General features: G+C 37.5%; 1 long non-coding RNA gene across 1 annotated transcript in view; it reads right to left on the bottom strand.

The window, feature by feature from the left end:
- The window catches only part of LOC105481911 (uncharacterized), a 199,198-nt gene that overhangs the window by 146,326 nt on the left and 34,838 nt on the right, over positions 1-18,034 (bottom strand). Inside the window, exon 5 of the long non-coding RNA XR_011625371.1 lies at positions 6,044-6,119. This is a non-coding gene — a long non-coding RNA (uncharacterized lncRNA). The remainder of the gene's footprint in view (positions 1-6,043; positions 6,120-18,034) is intronic.

Below are 18,034 nucleotides of genomic sequence, written 5' to 3'. Positions count from 1 at the left end.
TTAAACATTAAATCTTTTTTAAGTATGCCTTAAAAGTTAGAGATATATTCCAGGAACTTGGCCCTAACTGCCTTTGAAATATACCACAAAGATGCATTATGAAAGAAATACTAATACATTTTTACACAATGCCCTGAAAAATGGTTAGAAATGCAGGAAATAAATGATAAATATTCATTATTTTACTATTTAAGCAATGACAGTTTGACAAGAAAAACTGAAAGATTTTCTGAAATTAGAATAATATTGCAATATGTTAGATAAATATCACTATCAAGAATGTGTTTGAGCAGGCATAAAAATATGTTGTTGGCCACAGAAAATTTAATGAAATTCCCATGCTTGAAAACTAGCAATTTGTAAGCAGGTCATCATGGAAGACGATACTGGGGGATGACCAAAGTCTTCCGATAATACTCTGGCATTCTGAGGCCCTTTTAAGTCACATTCTTTTTCCTCTCCATTCATTCTTTGCTATCTTTATTAGTCCATTTTCACACTGCTATAAAGAACTACCTGAGACGGGGTGATTTACAAATAAAAGAGGCTTAATTGACTCACAGTTCCACACGGCCAGGAAGGCCTCAGGAAACTTAACAATCATGGCGGAAGGCGAAGGGAAACAAGGCACCTCTTACCCGGCGGCAAGAGAGAGAGAATGAGGAAGGAACTGCCAGTCACTTTTAAACCATCAGATCTCCTGAGAACTCACTATCATGAGACCAGAATGGGGGAAACCACCCCCATGATTCAATCACCTCCAACCAGGTTCCTCCCTCAACACTTGGGGATTACAATTCAAGATGTGATTTGGGTGGGGACATAGAGCTAAACCGTATCACTATCTTACTTCATTAAGAGCAGTATGTGTTAATTAAACACGATGGGGAATTTTTAAACTTCTTGGTGAAATTCGTGCCATTATTCACTCTATGCCTATGTATTTTGTGGGTCTGCCCACATATTACACTCTTCTGATATCTCTATTACCATTACTGTTCTACTTACAAATTCTCAACAGACACTATTATAACCATGAGAGTTGGGCTTACTCCCCCAACCAGTCCTTTTCCATCCTCTTAAATTATTTATCCCACCCAATTTAAGTCCCACAGTCCAATCTTTAAACTAGGACTCAGCACAGAACATTGTACCAGCAAAATCCTTCTTTAAGGAAATATGCCTGGAGATACATTTCCCTACCTGTATCCTAACTATGAATTTGGAAATCAGAGAGATAAAAAGGGAATGCAAGAGGAGACAGACAGTGGTGATGGTTACACAACATTATGAATATATTCAATACCTGTGAACTATACACTTAAAATAATTAATACAGTAAATTTTATGTTATGTATATTTCACAACAAAAAATTGAAAATATTGTGGCAGGGACATTGGATTTGTAGTCGATCAAAATTTAATTCAAATACTTGGCTCTATCCATTTCTGATTTATATAGCAAATTACTTAAGTTCACTGGGCATAATATTTCTCAACTATAAAATAGAGATAATAATTTTATCTACCCCACATGGTTCTTGTGAGAATTAAATTATAAAATGCAAGTTATGACATTTCTTCATAGTAAATATCAGATAAATGTTAGCTATTAATCCAAACTTAAATCCATTTTATTGATAATTAATTATTGCTTATAGTTGGTGTGTTTTAGGATTTTGTAAGGTTTTTTTTTTCTTAATCTGAAGTCAAGTTTTCTCTAGCATGCAAATGTTATACAGTTGCAAAGGTGGTCTTTCTAAACCAGAATCATTACCACATTCAATTCTTTAGTTGTTTTCTGTTTCCATCCTTTCTAACCTCATTTCCCAGCTCACAATCTTACATATATATTAGGCTCCAATCAAGCCAGATTGGGACTGAGACCAACAAGCAATTCCCCGAAAAAGCCTCATCTTTCTCTCCTCCCCAGTCTGACAGTGTCACCACTGATCAGACTGCCTGCTTGGCCCTCTTTCTTTTCTACTTGAACAAGTCTTATTCATCCCTCAAGCTTCAGTTCAATGACCCTACCTTAGAAAGCCTTCCAGGACTTCTGCAAATATCAGTGTTCCCATATCATTGAATTCATATGGCTATTATAGGATCTGTCTAGTTGCTATATTTCTTCAAGTGTCTGCTCACACACTTGATTGTGGTTCACTGGTAGGCAAAAGGTTATTGATTTCTTTGTTTCCCTACTACCTGACACATATTTAGCATTCAACAAATGAAAAATGAATGAGTGAAAGGATAGGATTCTATTGGGAACATGAACAAATAAATCTGTGATGACCATAACCACACACAGAAGATATTGCCCAACAAATTTTCCACTTTTGAGCTGACACAGATTAAGACACATTCTCCAGAAAACCTCCATTCAAAGGTAAACACATTGAATTGGAGGGAAAAGGTACTAAACTATTACTATATTTACATGAATTTGTTTAATCAACCAGCAAGTCTTAAAACAGGATTCTAAGGGTTTGAAACAAAACTTTTTATGGGGCATATGTTGCCACAGAAAAATCCAAAGCAGACACTGCTGCTTAGAGAGAGAAAGAAGAAACACAGGTGGACATTCATAGTCGGTGACTCTAGATAGGTTATATCTGATTGGATGTGAAATCAGAAATGACAGAGGGGAAATCTGAGGAAAAACTGTTCAGTCAACAATTTGTCACAGACCAGACCTGCACCTACAACAACACGCAGCCTCCTCTGGGAAGACAAACTAATTTTAACTCTAGTAACATCAAATTTTGTTAATAAGGTAAATGCACTAAAAATAAAAGTCATTTAGAAGATTAAATACAAATTATGCTCTGGATTTTCCATGCTGTTGCTTCCCATATGTAGCGTGAATAGCTCAGGGCTAGTACAGAACCTATCACACCAAATAAAAAGCTAAGAAACTCGCCAAGTCCTGAGAGAACCACAGCTAAGTAACGTTAGCACTCTTTCACTGCTCTTACCAAAAACGCATACAAAAAAAAGGTTACTCCCATTTATAAAAATAAAATTCTTACAGAAAGAAAACTGCATGAAAAATATACTCTTTTATATTAAACCAGTGTTATTTATCTTCATTGCTCATAGTGAGGGCTAGGTTAGGACAAAGGAACTGAGACCAACAAGATCCAGTGGCCTCACAGGCAGAGATTTATTGGCACTGCTACCCCGCAGCACTCAGGGAGGGAAGCTGAGAAGTTAACTCTTGACACCAGGGCAAAAAGGAGGTCACTGAGAGGAGCAGACCCAGACAGGCAGCAAGGAATCACATTGCTCCCATAACCATACTTGAGGGAAATTGCTTTACAATAGAGTACAGAGATATTTCTCAGAGCATGAGTTTCTTTTCCATCTTCGTTTTGATGTAACTTTATGTGAGTAAAATGCCTGACTCTCAGCTTTAAAATATTCCTCCCAAGAATGCTTATGAAAAATGTAACAGTTTTGATGCTGTGGTAGATTGCGTAACTATTCACAAAAATGTACTGCCCTTCCTGTGGGGAATTAAACATTCTCACCCTGTTAAATGCACGGGCAGCATGTGACTTGCTTTGGGCAATGAAACGTGGGAAAGGTATTCAAGCTGAAGATTGAGCAACATGCTTTGTCATTCTGTCTCTTCTGCTTCCATAACAATTGCCAATTTTCAAGCGAAAAGTTTCTCCATTAGTCTAGATCCTGGGGTGAAGGTGACATGGAACAGAGCTGTGACCAATGAATGATTGACATGCAACATGAATAAAAGATAAGTTTTTTGTTTTTCTTTAAGATGCTGAGACTTGGAGGATTGTTTGAGATTACTGCATAACCCAGCTCATCCTGACTAGTAGAGCCATTTCTCAGACTGCAGTGTGGCAGGCCAAAGGGAAGACTGCTTGGTTTATAGGTTTGTAATACTCTACTGCCATATGGGTGACAGCACCATCAGGGAATGGAGTCATTAAGAATGGAGGGATATGCACTTTGTTCTTAAATAGCTAGGATTCCTAAAACTAAAGCTGCTATCCATTTAAATTAAAGTTAATTCTCAACATAAAAACGAGTTGTGTCCCAAAAGATAATTTTAGGTCAGAATGCCTCTCACAAAGGAACCTGTTATAAACGGAAATTAAAATCCTATGCTAGTCCTTTATTACTTAGTTTCTAAAAGTTAGTATTATTTTAGTTGCTTTAAAATTAAAAAGATAAGTCTAAGTCTTAGACTCAGCCTCCATAATCATGTGAGCCAATTCCTTACATCTCATTATATAGATTATTATATAATAAAAATTATTTATAATAAATAAGTAATTTCTTTATAATAGATTATTATATAATATATTATATAAGAAAGAAATTATTATTATATAGTAATTAGACAGGGTTTATATCATGTGTAACCAAATTATGACATAATAATATTATTATTAAATAATAATCTCTTTTTTTATATAATAAAGAGATGAAGGAATTGGCTCACATGATTATGGAGGTTAAGTCTAAGGCCCACAGTCAGCAAGCTAGGAACCTAGGAATGCTGATGGTATAAGTTCCAGTCTAAGTCTGAACACAAGAGATCTATGTTCCAGCTCAAATACAGTCAGGCAGAGAGAAAAATTCTTTCTTACTCAGCCTTGTTTTCCAGTCAGGCCCTCAATAGATTGTTTCAGCCCACTCACGTTGGAGAGGGCTATCTGCTTTACTCAGCCTACCAATTCGAATGTTAATCTCATTCAGAAATATGCTCACAAACAATCCAGAAATAATGTTTAACCAAATGTCTGGGCACCCCATGGCTCTGTCAACTCAACATATAAAATTAACCTTCACAACTTGTAACATTGTTCCTTGAGATCAACTAGAAATTACAGCTTAAAAGCCAGAACACCAACACATACCTCCCAAATATCATCAGGTCAGTAACAGGAAACCTGTTTTTATTTGATGTTTGTTTATATGTTTTATTTTATATTTTTATAGGTATTTATTTTGTTTATAGATTTCATTTCATTTTTTTTTTTCTGTCTGTGTTTTGGCCCTGGAACAAGAGCAGAGACTCCCTGTCTACAAATCCTCACCTGCTCATGGGAGTATCAACTTTTTTTGGTTTCACACATTCTAATAGTGTCAGCAAGCAGTGACAATTTAATTGGAAAAGTAAAGAGGAATAGAAAGTTTCCCTGATAACATTGCATTAGTTATCTATTTCTATATAACAAATTACCCCAAAACTTAACAGCATACAATGATAAACACATATTATCTCACACAGTCTCTCTGGGTCAAGAATCCATTTTAGCTGAGTGGTTTTGGCTCAGAATCTTTCACGAAGTTGCAGTCAACTTGTCAGCCCAGGTTACCGTCATGTGAAGGATTGAGTGGGCCGGAGGATCTACTTTCAAGGTGGCTCACTCACATGCCTGAAAAATTAGTGCTAGTTGTTCGACCCTTGGTTTTTTGGCACATGGTTCTCTTCACAGGGACGCTTGAGTGTCCTTACTCAAGCTGGCTTGAGTAGCTGGCTTTACTCACAAGTAATACAAGAAATATCAATCCATCATTTTTATGACTTTGCCTCTAAACTCACATACTGTCATTTCCACATTGTCTTATTGTGTTCCTTACACAGTTAACACACTGTGTTAATTACACAGATCAGCCCCATTCAGTATGGAATAGGTGACACCACCTGTGAGTATCAGGATGCAGGGATCCTTAGAAGTCATCTTGGAGGGTAGCTACCATATTTATATTTTCCCCACAACTTATAGACTATCCTGGTCACTGGCTTGTATCATTTATTGAATTCAAGTCTATAACTTTAGCTCATATAAAATTCTGACCAACATAATTCCAGATTTTACAAATATCAAGATATCTCTCAAGACATCTGTAAAATCAAATAGAGAGATCATATTTTAAAATTCAGTCACATTTAAATGACAGGTAATATAATAATTATTATTATTTATTTAATATATTCAGCTTCGTCATTTTCCCTGTGGTATGATTCACTTAGTACCAAAAGTAAATATCCAAAAGGTATTACCATCATGTAAATCTTCTTTTCTCAATTTCAATATGTTCTTTCTCATTCATATCCAGTAGGGTCATACAGGTAAGGCCTAAGCGTAATAAAAGGGCAGTGTAAGAAAAATTCTATTATTTTAATGCTAACAAAACAGACGTTATTACATTGAAAATGTGATCCTAGAAACATTTTAAGAATAAGCTTTTGTTCAAAAGTCTAAACAAAGCTTTCAAAGACTTAATTCCAAGTGCTAAGGTTTATTTGCAGATTTTCACATTGTCTTTTATATTAATTGTTTCAAGGCTTGACAAACCTAATAAGAAGTATTTGCTAACATCCTTCACACCAGTCTTTCAGTCAACAAGTATTACCAACCACATCAAGTAAGATATAGTCTCTGCATTCAGGACCATACAGCCTAATAGAGGGAGACAGGTATATAAGTAAACATACTTCAAATGCACCCCAAGCATGATTAAAAGCTTGAATGTCACACTAGCATCAATATACAAATCTTGCTAGTTCCAAGTCCTACTTGTTCACAAAGAAAATCTAGTCCCTTAAGAACCCCTTCCTCCATCCTCACCAGCAACAAAACTTGTCTTTGAAACCCGGGAGTTTGCTTCATGTACTCACGAATATATGGAGGTTCTTCCTGCCACAGGCCTCTGCTGCCCTTAGCTATTCCATCTGGGTTGGCCTTAAGTGCTACAAGTTCTGATCTTTCAGTTCCTCTTCTTCTGGTTTTCACCCACCACCCCATGTTCACTCAGAGCTCTCATTCCTCACAGATCTCTGTGCCTAAATCTCAATTTACCCCAGTCTCCATGGTATCCAACATTTTGGCAATTTCCTGTAAAGGGGGAGGGTGGTTTGCAACCTGTGTTACTCTGTATTATTCTTAATAAAAGACTCCATTTCCAAGTTCCTTTAGTCCAAAGCACCACAGGCCTCTTCTCAGGACCTTGCTATGTCACACCTCACTCTATGCCACTTCAGCCCACCTTCTGAACCTTTCCACCACTCCCTCTATACTGGACCCTTCCATTTGTATATAGGCATGCCAAAGCGTCTTCAGTCTTCCCTGTACCTGACTCTCTGTAGAAGCATAGTCTCTATTTCTTGAGAAAGATATCTACACTCAGTGTGCCTAACTCCTCCTTTTACCCTCAACTACCCTTTCATTCTATTCTGGTATTTGCACCTGCAATTCCATGAAACTATTAAGGTTAAGGTCATCAGTACCCCCTTGTTGTTAAATCCAATGGAAACATATTTCTCATTGTCTAGTGGTTCTGCATCCAGTGCTTCCTCACCCACTCCGCCCACTAGGCCTCCGTTCCAAACCAGGTCTTCTAATGACCTATTGTGATACGGAGATATTTCCATACAGTCAGGAAAGCTGTGTGGGACTTGGTTTAGTTCCTGGCTGCAAAGCAGGAACTTTGATCATTTTCTCATGAGGCACCCTGCTTGTTATGAGCCATAACTTCAAGCAGCAATTGTAGCCATTTGGATATTTTGGCCATTTGGGTTTTTTAGCTTCTATGAGCAGAGTGCTGTACTCCAGTCCCTAGTTTTATGCTGTGAGCCTGGTTTTAGTCCCCTGTCTCACATAAAAACATGTAAGACTATTCTCCACAGAGGCCAAGTTTCTGCTGCCACTTCCTTGCTACTGGGTCCGTAGCTCAGCAGCCCTGTGGCATTTTCCCCATGTTGTATATGTACTCTGTCTCTGGTCTGTAAAAATATCCATCTCCTTTTTGACCTGGGCCTTGACTTTCTGGTATTGTCCTTTAATATAGGATTAGCATTAGTGTATAATTTTATCAGAAAGGGTGTGGAAGCATGATATATTATGAAGACATCTCCTACCATTTCTTAACTTCACAGGATTGTAGTGTGGATAAAACCCTACACAGAAGGAGAAATCTTTTGTGAGCAGTAAGGTCTCTACAAATGTTATTCAGTAATAATAAGCACATATATTCAAGGAAGTAGGAAGACAGTTTATTAGAACATACTGGTTTCTCCCCTTTCACACCTGATCTAAGACCCAGGGAGGAGATCCTAGAGGAAGGGGCCACAGGCACTGAGGGGCTGCTTAAGGGAAATCCTAATGGACAACCATCAGAGTTAACCTAGTGTCAGATATTTTTAAAGCTCTTTACAAATACTACCTGATTTAGTTCATTATTATTCTTCCCATTTTATAGATGTGCTACAGAATACTTAAGCTACTTGCTCAGGATGACCCAGCTAATAAGAATTAGACTGCTGCAATGCGAGCTCCTAGCTCATGCAAGAAGTTGTTTCTACAGCAAGAAGGGGTAGGTCTTAGGTAATCGTGAGTGGAATGAAACACTGTATTTTCTTTTCACAGAGCCCTTTCAATTAGCCCCTTCTCTTAAAATATCCCTGGGTGCTTGAGAAGCAAGTAGAATCTGTTTACTTGGCAAACTTTTGTATCAGCGAAGAAGATAGGTTGATGGTAACTCTATAGTAATGGGGATCTAAAGAGTTTTCTTTGTTTTTAATAATTGCTAATTTACTCTAGTACAGATAATTGAGTCAACCATTCTCATTTGCTTGAACTCCTTTAAAACATCTGAGGAGCTGTTTTCAAACAGAAAAGAGAATACTGACAAGTAAACCATTATCTTTCCTACTTAAAGAGCTGAAGCCTAGAGTATAGTCAGGGGGAAATGAAAAAACTCACACTACTGTTTGAACAGCCATTCCAATTAAAAAGCACCCTGGGATGGGTGCGGATCTGGTCACCGTGCATGGCGGACATAAGAGCTCTGCTGGGAGTGCCTATAGAGTCATTTTGGCAAGGCCGCCTCCCAGAGCCAACTGATCAATAGGCATCTCTCACCTTTTTCAAAGCACAGTGGGAACTGAAGACAGTGAAAAACAGTATCCTCCTCAACAAGACCATACTAACCCAAACCACAGCAGCACTGGTGCCAGCTCCAGGGAAGGCAGCCCTTCTGAGGGGACATCAGCGACGAGCAATGTGATGGAGAGGTTTGGAATTGCTTTAGCCACAATCTACAGGAGCACTTCAGAGTCCTGCCAGCCCAGTCATTGTCTCCATTTTTCAGGGAAGGGCTGCCTTCCCTAGAGCTGGCACCGGTGCTGCTGTGGTTTGGGTTAATATGGTCTTGTTGAGGAGGATACTGTTTTTCAGTGTCTTCAGCTCCCACTGTACTTTGAAAAAGGCGAGAGATGCCTATTGATCGGTTGGCTCTGGGAGGAGGCCTTGCCAAAATGATTCTATTTTTCAGAGATCCTTTATATGGCTCAGTGGGTCATCAGACACATCTCATGCCCAGGTATAAACAAAAGGCATGGAAGTATAAGGGAGGGAGAGACTTCACAAAGTGCCCAGCTTTACATCAAAGCTCAGTCCTCAGGTAGAGGGCTAAATCAAAGGCTTTCAAGTAAAGCTCTATGTGAAACCTTCACTTAATAGAAGTGCAAAATTGAACAGAAAAAAAAAAAATAGAAAAGAATCGAAAGTTAAACACAGAGAGTAGAGGGAGGAATAACGAGGGGCCATAAGCCACTCATAAGTAGTGATTGTCAATATAAGACACAACTCAGTAGCTCCCTCTTAAGAAGAGATTAAACTTTGCATCCTCTCAAAGCATGAAGAGAACGACATTCCCCTACCTCCATTTTCTCTCCTGTTCTTTTCTCTCCTCATTCTACACATTGTTTCTAAGCTACAAGTCCCCCATATTTCACCTGCAACCATGTTCTAGCACCACATTTTTTAAAGGGTAGTAACTTCTCCATTCACTTACTAAGTGCTTGATGTATCCCAACACCACCCAACATAAAAAATATTAAAGCCATGTAATGTGTTGGTGGGAAGAGAAGGTAGTCTGTATTTACGATAGTTCCTAGACAAGTGGGGCTAAGCAAATATTTACCAAATTCACTTTAATTTGTTTACTCATTTCATACACATACCCCCACAATGCCCATTTGGCTGGGATAATGTTTTGAAATACTAATCTGCTATTACTTTTTCTCCCTGTACTTTTCTTTTTGTTCTCTCTTTAATTCAAGTAGGCAACTAGACTGTGCTCTTTACTCAAGATAAATATAGAACAAAGAGGAGAGTAGCTTACAATTTTACTATTATCTTCCAAAGCCTGGATTTTTATACAGGGAATTAAAAGTAGAGGATCCCCAAACATTGACAGTGTATTAGTCAGAAACAAGAAAAGAAAAAGATTTCCCACCGGGGAAAAAAATACAAGGGATTTCTTCTGGGTGGAGAAAAGAGAGAAAGACAGAGACAGAGAAAGAGAGACAAAGAGAGAAAGAGAATTCTATGGGTCTACAGAATATGGAAGAGCAAACCAGTAAAACCATCAAGGTAGGCAGCAAAGCCCCTGAAAGGTAAGAACTGTGTTCAGTAGAAAGGCAGACAGGAGCACAGAGAGTCGTGCTGAAGATTTTGGAGGCTCAATAAGCCTCTGGACTGACAAGCCCTATAAACAAGGATGATAAATATCTCATTGACAAGCAGTGTAAGAAAAGGCTGTGGATCCCGGAGGCTCACTCCTTGCTACCCTCTGTGATGTGGCTGGAACTATGGCAGACACTGGAAGACTCTCTCTGTCTCTCTAGTTTGGGGTGAACTCCTGCTCTCCTTCCTCTTGAATGAGACACTTTGTCTATATCTGCAAATCCTCTCTGCACTCTGGGGTTGAATCTTGAGGGAATGAGTGAAAGGAAAGGTTAGGTATGCAGCTTTCTGCTGGTTGTTCTGCTACATCCATCCCCTGAGACTACAAATACAAAAGAGCACATAATCCATTAGACACCTTGGAAAGAAAAATGGAAAATACAAGAATAAAAGATAAATATCTCCATGTTATCTCAGCCATATTCTTTCCTAAATAAACATCTTATGTCTTTCAAAATCAAATGTACTTTTCCTAAATGTTACTCCTGCCAGCTCCAGTACTCCCAGCCTCTGCTCCCTACATCCTTAGCATCTGGGTTAGGGGGATATCTGCTCCAGGCTCCCTAAGGTCAGGTAGGTAAGCCTAATGTGGCCCATTTCTCTCCTTTCCAGAATGTGTATGCATGTGTGCGTGTGTGTATGTGTGTGTGTGTGTGTTGGAGATAGAGAGGGGGCCATGTGATTCCCACTCGGGAGATTCTTCTCCCTGTCAGCACTGATTTCATACAACATAGAGTTCAGCCACAGGTAATGGAGGCCTAGACCCTGACTGCATATTCCTCTCATGGACCTAGATAAATTAAGTGCTGGCCAGCTGTCTCTGGAAAAAAAAAAAAAAAAAAAAAAAAAAAAAACCCTGTTCAGATTGGTCAGAGATGGAAAGCTGATTCTCCAATTCATGCCTCTTCTTTACCCCTGTGGCCATCTCCCCCCAGCTTTACTTTTGCCTCTCTGATGAGGTAGATGGTAATAAACGAACGAAGAAAATTCTCCCCTAACCTCACCACCCTACTAAAAATGCCAGAGGTCCCTGTAGGAAGTAATCCCCTTTGGTTCATTTGGAATCTCACTGGGTACCAGAGGAGCAAATTCCTGACTATTTAGGATTCCTTCAATGTCCAAAACACATCCATTTCTTCAGTCTTATAACAATCACTAAAAATTTCAAAGAAAAAAAATCCCTGCCTTCATAGAAAAATTCTCCATCTTCTCCAGTGTCTCTTATAACAAGTCCCAAGCAATTAAACATATGATTAACATTAAATTAATCCACTATTAAGTTCAAAAGGGCTAGATGTCAGAATCATAAATATGTTAGTTAAGATGTTTAGTTGTTATTAACCTTTATGATTATAAAAGAAAAGTAAGACTAAGTGATAGCACTAAGACTGCCAGATAATTTCAAACTAGTGCTTTAAAGTCAGAAAAAAATATGATTTAGAGCAAAAACTTAAAGGGCAAAAAAGAAAAAGGAAAATCTTCCTCAGACATTCCCCAAGCTTCTCTCCCCAAGCTTCTACTTTAATTGCAAACACTGCTGTGAGAGCTATCAATTTCAGTCTTTCTTTCTCAACCAAAAACACTTTTAAGCCAAAGTAAAGTTAACTCAAGCAAGAGGGGAAAGGTTAAAAACATTCCTTCTACTATTAAGAGTCATGTTGAGAATATACTTTCAAAACAACTCCCACCTAAACTCACTTGTCTCAACCAACAGAAAAAAAAATAAATAATGTTTGATTTTGAAGTGCTACCAGCAAAATGCGCTTCCCTTCGTGTTTCTTGTTTGTATGCATGCACACATACCCTGCCTTATACCAGCAAGGATGTGAAGACATTCCACAAAAAAAAAATCTATTCAGTAAAAGTCCACAAAATATAATAAAACCAAATTTCAAAATAGGAATAAATTGGGGGAAAAAAAGAAACATGAAAGTAAGAAATAGAAGATGAACCCATGAATGAGATTAGCCTTAAAAGCAAAACACAGGCATATCAAAAGCCTGTTCATTCGTCAAAAATAAACCAAACATTGGGAATTACATAAATCACACCAAATAGGAAAACATGAACAATTGCTGTACATGTTTCTCAGTGTTCAGAAGATGAAACCCACCAATTCCATAGAAGAACAAAAAAAGATACTTTCATGTAGATCTGAGAGACAGTAAATTGCGTGAGATGGTAAACAGCACCATTAACAACAGCTAACAAATGTGGCAATGTGTCTCACAGGACGGTTTCCTTTAACACCTTCAAAGTAACCCAGTAATGTAATGTCAAAGTGCAATGCAGCAAAAGCATTTCTACTGGGGAGACCAGGAATGGAATGAGGTTCCCAGCTCTCTGCTTTCTCGGTATGAGCCAGTGACTGATTTTTCAAATGAACACTAAATCCTTTGGGCAAACCTGCATATATACTCTTTCTCTCAGCCAAGTTTTCAGTAAGTATTGAGCAATGATGAGCTCAAATAATGCCGCTTTCAAGTACCTATATTGTTATTATTCTATGTTACAGGCTAACATAGCTCCTTTGGCTTTAACGGCCAGCCAAGCCAGGGTAAGTTGCCACCCCCTAATGGAACTGAGGTGCTTAGATGCGGCCAAAGGAGTAGCTAAGTGCCCTCCCTTGAGCACTAAGCGCCCTCCCTTGAGTTGTAAGTACTGCTTAGAACTTACCTTTGTTTCAACCAGGAGTATTGGAGCCTCTGATGATATCATAACTAAATTATCATACAACAAAAACTATCATCTTCATTTATAAGTTGGAAGAAAACAAAATCCTCTTAGAAATATAGACATATATACCAAGGAGCACTGCTGCATATCTACAAAAAAAGAAGTTGACACATGTATACAAAGTTACAAAATCCTTAGTGAATATCAGGATTCCAATATCCATGACTGAGTGCAATGAATTTGCCAGGGAGCCTAAATTAAATTGAGGGTCATCTTAGGCATCAGTCTTCCAAAAAGCCTGCTCGGAACTCAAATGACAAAATTATCCTGAGATGTTAAAATAGCACCTGTAAATACCTTCTCACAGCATTCATTATCCTGTACATAATTGCCCACTTACTCTTTGTATTAGTTAGGATGCATTCAACTTGAAGTAACGAAGACTTTAACCAATAGTGATTCAAGTAATAGGAGTTTATTTTTCTCACATAAACGTAAGTTTGCAGATAAGAGACTGCAAGTATTAGTTCAGTGACTCAATGCTGTCTCCAATTCTCTGGGCATTTCCTTCATAGTCACTAGGTGCCTCCCAATGATTTATGACCCCATTTAAGACAGAAACAAAGGGGTAAAAGAGAGGAGAATGGATGGTGCTATCAGTGCTTGTTTCACTTACCAAGGTAAGAAAATGTTTCCAGAAATTCTCCCAGAAATTTATTTCATCTTATTTCTCATTGGCCATAATTGAGCCAGGTGGCCAGTCCTCACTTCAAGGAAGGCTGGAGAAGTAGGTGACAGCAATGACCATAAATAGCTTAGAGTCTCAGCCTTAGACTAATCATGATACACCATGATACACCATCTGGGACTGGGCACACGATGGGGCAAGAAAGAAATGCAAAGTAAACATTGACTTTAAAACTAAAAGGCTTATTATGTTTCTCTATTTCTTAAATTAAATGTAAGCTTCTTGAGATTATATCTATTTCACTATTTTATTCCCCCAGAGTCTGGCACAGTGCCAAGCTCACAGCAAGCACTCAGTGAGTAATAAAGGAAAAAAAGGAGGGAAGGAAGGAAATTTTAACTTGCCAGCTATCTATCAACACAGTTCACACTTGTATCAGGATATGAGATCAATATTTATGCACAGTCTGAACACACCTGCATTCTGAAATGAAAATACTCTACTCCTCTTTATTCCTAATTTAGGCATTTGGTAAATAGTGTTACTGATGGTGATAATGCTAAAAGTCTCTACAAGACATTTCTCTGCAGAAAATAACAGTGCTGACATCAAAATACTAATAAATGTTAAAGTAGGTAGATTTATTGGTTCCATGAATATACAAAGGCTTATCCATTAAATAGGAAACTGATAAGAAGAACCTTGTCTTTCTGAGCCCAAAGAGACATATGATCATTAAAGTTCATGTAATCAGGCCTTATAAACTCAATTCTCTAAATAAATTGTTTAGAAAAAAATTCCAAACCAAAGAACGATCATTTGTCTCTGAAAAAGTGGGGGAAAAAAAGTATGACATGAGGCACATAATTTGTAGAAGCAATCAACAAAATGCAAGCTTTATATTGGATTTAAACAAGAGCTTGCATCGAAGTTAAAGGAGTGTTCTTTATGGATTTAATTAAAATGCTGCATATGAGACCTTTCTAATCTTACTGTGCTGCAACTGTATTAAGACACTCATATCAAAATATTTACATTTAAATATTTTATAATGTCACACTTTAAAATATTAATGATGCCACAAGTAATCAGTGACATTTCTATAGCCTTTTCTGTAGTCAGTTTGCAAGAAAATAGCAGTCTAACCGTGTTATCTCTAGTCAGCTATTTGAAATTCAGCTTAGCAAAAACACCAGCTTGCCCATTTCTACAATTCTAATGAAAACTCCTCTAAGAGCTTAACTTCTTGCTATTACAATTTGTTCTGATTCTGGTCTAGATAGTGGCACCAGAGAGAGGAAAAAGAACTGCTCTTGCATTGTTAAGTGCCACTACTGAGTTTAAATGCACTCCTTTTCAAAGAGATAGTTTTATTGAAAGGTTTCATTAAAAATATGAGAAAGGTAGCTATAAAACGTAACAAGTGAACAAGTCAATGTTATTGGCGTGTTCCTAACAGTGAAGGGATCTTTACAGATACCTAAGTGCTATTTAGAGGCAGATGATGTTGCAAAATATTGCATTTGTATATAGTAATAGCCTTTGAAATTACAAGATTCATTTCTTAATTTTTTTTACTTGAAGGCATCAGAGAACTGCTACTGCTGTATAGTCACAGCTGTAACCTTTTTTCTCTGCTTTCTTTTTTCTTGCCACTGGCCAAAAAAGGCAACTGAGGAAGATATGACTCAAACTCTCATCTCTATAAAAAGTCAAGCACAAGTCTTGCAGTGATGATAAATATAGCACAGACAATAAAAGTTGGCAGCATCACCTTCGAACGTGAAAGATGATTATTCAATTCTTTGTTTCTCAGAGAAGCTAATTATTAGGGCTAATCATAAAGGAAGTTAATGACTAGAGGAATGGCAGTCAGGTGACAGAGACTCCAAAACCTGCAAACTCCAGCATAAATTTGCTAAGAGATTTCAGATGCATCCAGCTATCAATTTCTCTACCGAAAAAAAAAAAATCATACTTACACAATACTTTGAGAATTACTGAGGATACATTATTATGCTACCTTCATGTGGAGTTAATTTTGGAGGGACAAAATAGTGATAGTCCTAGGTTTGGGGTTGAGATAGGAAACATACATTTATGTGATGACATAAATTCCTTTTGGCAGGGAATTTTCTGACTTGCAGATAAAGATCATATAAAATAATGATGACTCACTCAGAGATATTTTTTAAAAATTGAAATCTGTTCTGAACAATCTATACCAATGATGAAGCAGAAACTTGTTTTCTTTCTGATCATTCTAAGTCAGTTCTCAATGCTGTTTCTAATAGCTAAAAGAATTAACCCTTCTGATACTTCTGTCCATGTAAGTTTTTTCTCTTTTTCGCCTTGAAGAATATATTTCTTAAAGAAAATTTCTTTTTCCTTTCTTGGAATTCAAAATTTTTATCATGCAGCTAACTGTCTTGATGATACCAGAGGTCAGGTCAGCATGCAAATGTTCCTTCCTGCAGAAGAAAAATGTCTACTGCATTTCTTTAAAATATACTTAATTGATATTTAATAGATTTGGTATGGTTTGGCTCTGGGTCCCCACCCAAATCTCATGCCAAATGGTAATTCCCAGTGTTGGAGGAGTGGCCTGGTGGGAGGTGATTAGATCATGGGGGCGGTTTCTATTGTTTTAGCACCATTCCCCTAGTGCTGGGTGTTTAGAAGTGTGTAGCACCTCCCCCTACTCTCTCTCTCCCTCCTTCTCTGGCCATGAAAAGATGTGGTTTGCTTCCCCTTCACCTTCAGTCATGATTGTAAGTTTCCCGAGGCCTCCCAAGTCATGCAGAACTTTGAGTCGATTAAGCTTCTTTTCTTCATAAATTACCCAGTCTCAGGTAGTTCTTTATGGCAATGTGAGAATGAACTAATACAATATTTAAAGTGTGTTAAAACATATTTTACTGTACTTAAAGTAGCAGGATTTTTAGTTTTTTTTCTAAACATACCATTCAAAAAATTGGGAAGATAGGCTTGACTTTTTGAATCATATAATCTAAACTAGTAAGATGAAAGGCAGAGACACCAATATGCTAAAATACATAAACATGTTATTTTACCCCAATCCACCTTTATTCATTGAGCCCTCAACAGTAGATGACATTTTACAGAACATGCATGACTTTCTTCTCTGTATTTCAGAAATTTGCATTCTAAAGCCCAATGTCCCACAGCAATCACTGTCGAAGCACAAAAGCAAATTGCCTGAAATAACTGGACAGGTTAGCTGGATCAGTGTGAATACTTCCAGACAGTTGAGTGACATTTCACTTAGCTTTATATCTGGAGATCCAAATTTAATAAATAGAAAGCTTTCAAGACAACAGGCACATTTTATTCTTCTCCCTCCAGCAAAAAGCAATTTAATTCAAGAAGTATTTAACAAGAATGTACTGTTATAAATGCTGTGGGGAGCTTTAGCAAAGTAGGAGATGGCATCCTATCTTCAAGTGGCTTACAATCAAATTGTATGGAGAAAGCATGCCTTTTCATGAAATCGCTAAATAACAATAATGTATTTGTGATAGGCAGAATTCTGAGATGACTTCCATTACCTCCCATATCTGATTCAGAAGGAGATAAGTTTAGCAATTAGTGTGATGGGGAAAAAAAATAACTTTCATTTGGTTTAAGTAAGGTTAATGCAAAAATTCACAAATTGTATTCAACAGTTTCTCTATAGAGTATTCAGGGCATATTTTAATCAGTCAGATGTTTAATATTAATTTAACTATTTGGGAGCACAAAAAGAGAACTGAGTTTACAGGCTTGGGGGTTGAGAGAGGAGAATACATAAAACAATGAAATTACTGAGAAAATTTTCAGAAATAACTCCTGTAATGCTATCTCTTGTCAACAGTAGTTCATTGACAAGAGATAGCATTATAAAATACAAATGTCAAGAAAGCTTCTGTGAAGAGGTGGGTCTTGTTTAGATTCATTGTTAATAGAGAAAGTGAAGGCCGCTGGAGGCAAGAAGGATAGAATGTATGAAGGCCCTGGAGGTAGGAAAAAGCACAACACTTCCATTTCAGCCACATTAATCTTTCAAGTTTTCATATGCTTTCTCATTCCTATAACTAATTTGACCCTAATTATATACTGTTATACTTGTTTTCTATTGCTTTGTAACAAATAACCACAA

The sequence above is a fragment of the Macaca nemestrina genome, chromosome 7 (genome assembly GCF_043159975.1).
Source record: "Macaca nemestrina isolate mMacNem1 chromosome 7, mMacNem.hap1, whole genome shotgun sequence".
Classification (NCBI taxonomy): Eukaryota; Metazoa; Chordata; class Mammalia; order Primates; family Cercopithecidae; genus Macaca; species Macaca nemestrina.
Note: the sequence above shows the minus strand (reverse complement) of the source record. Positions and strands in the feature narration are given on the sequence as shown.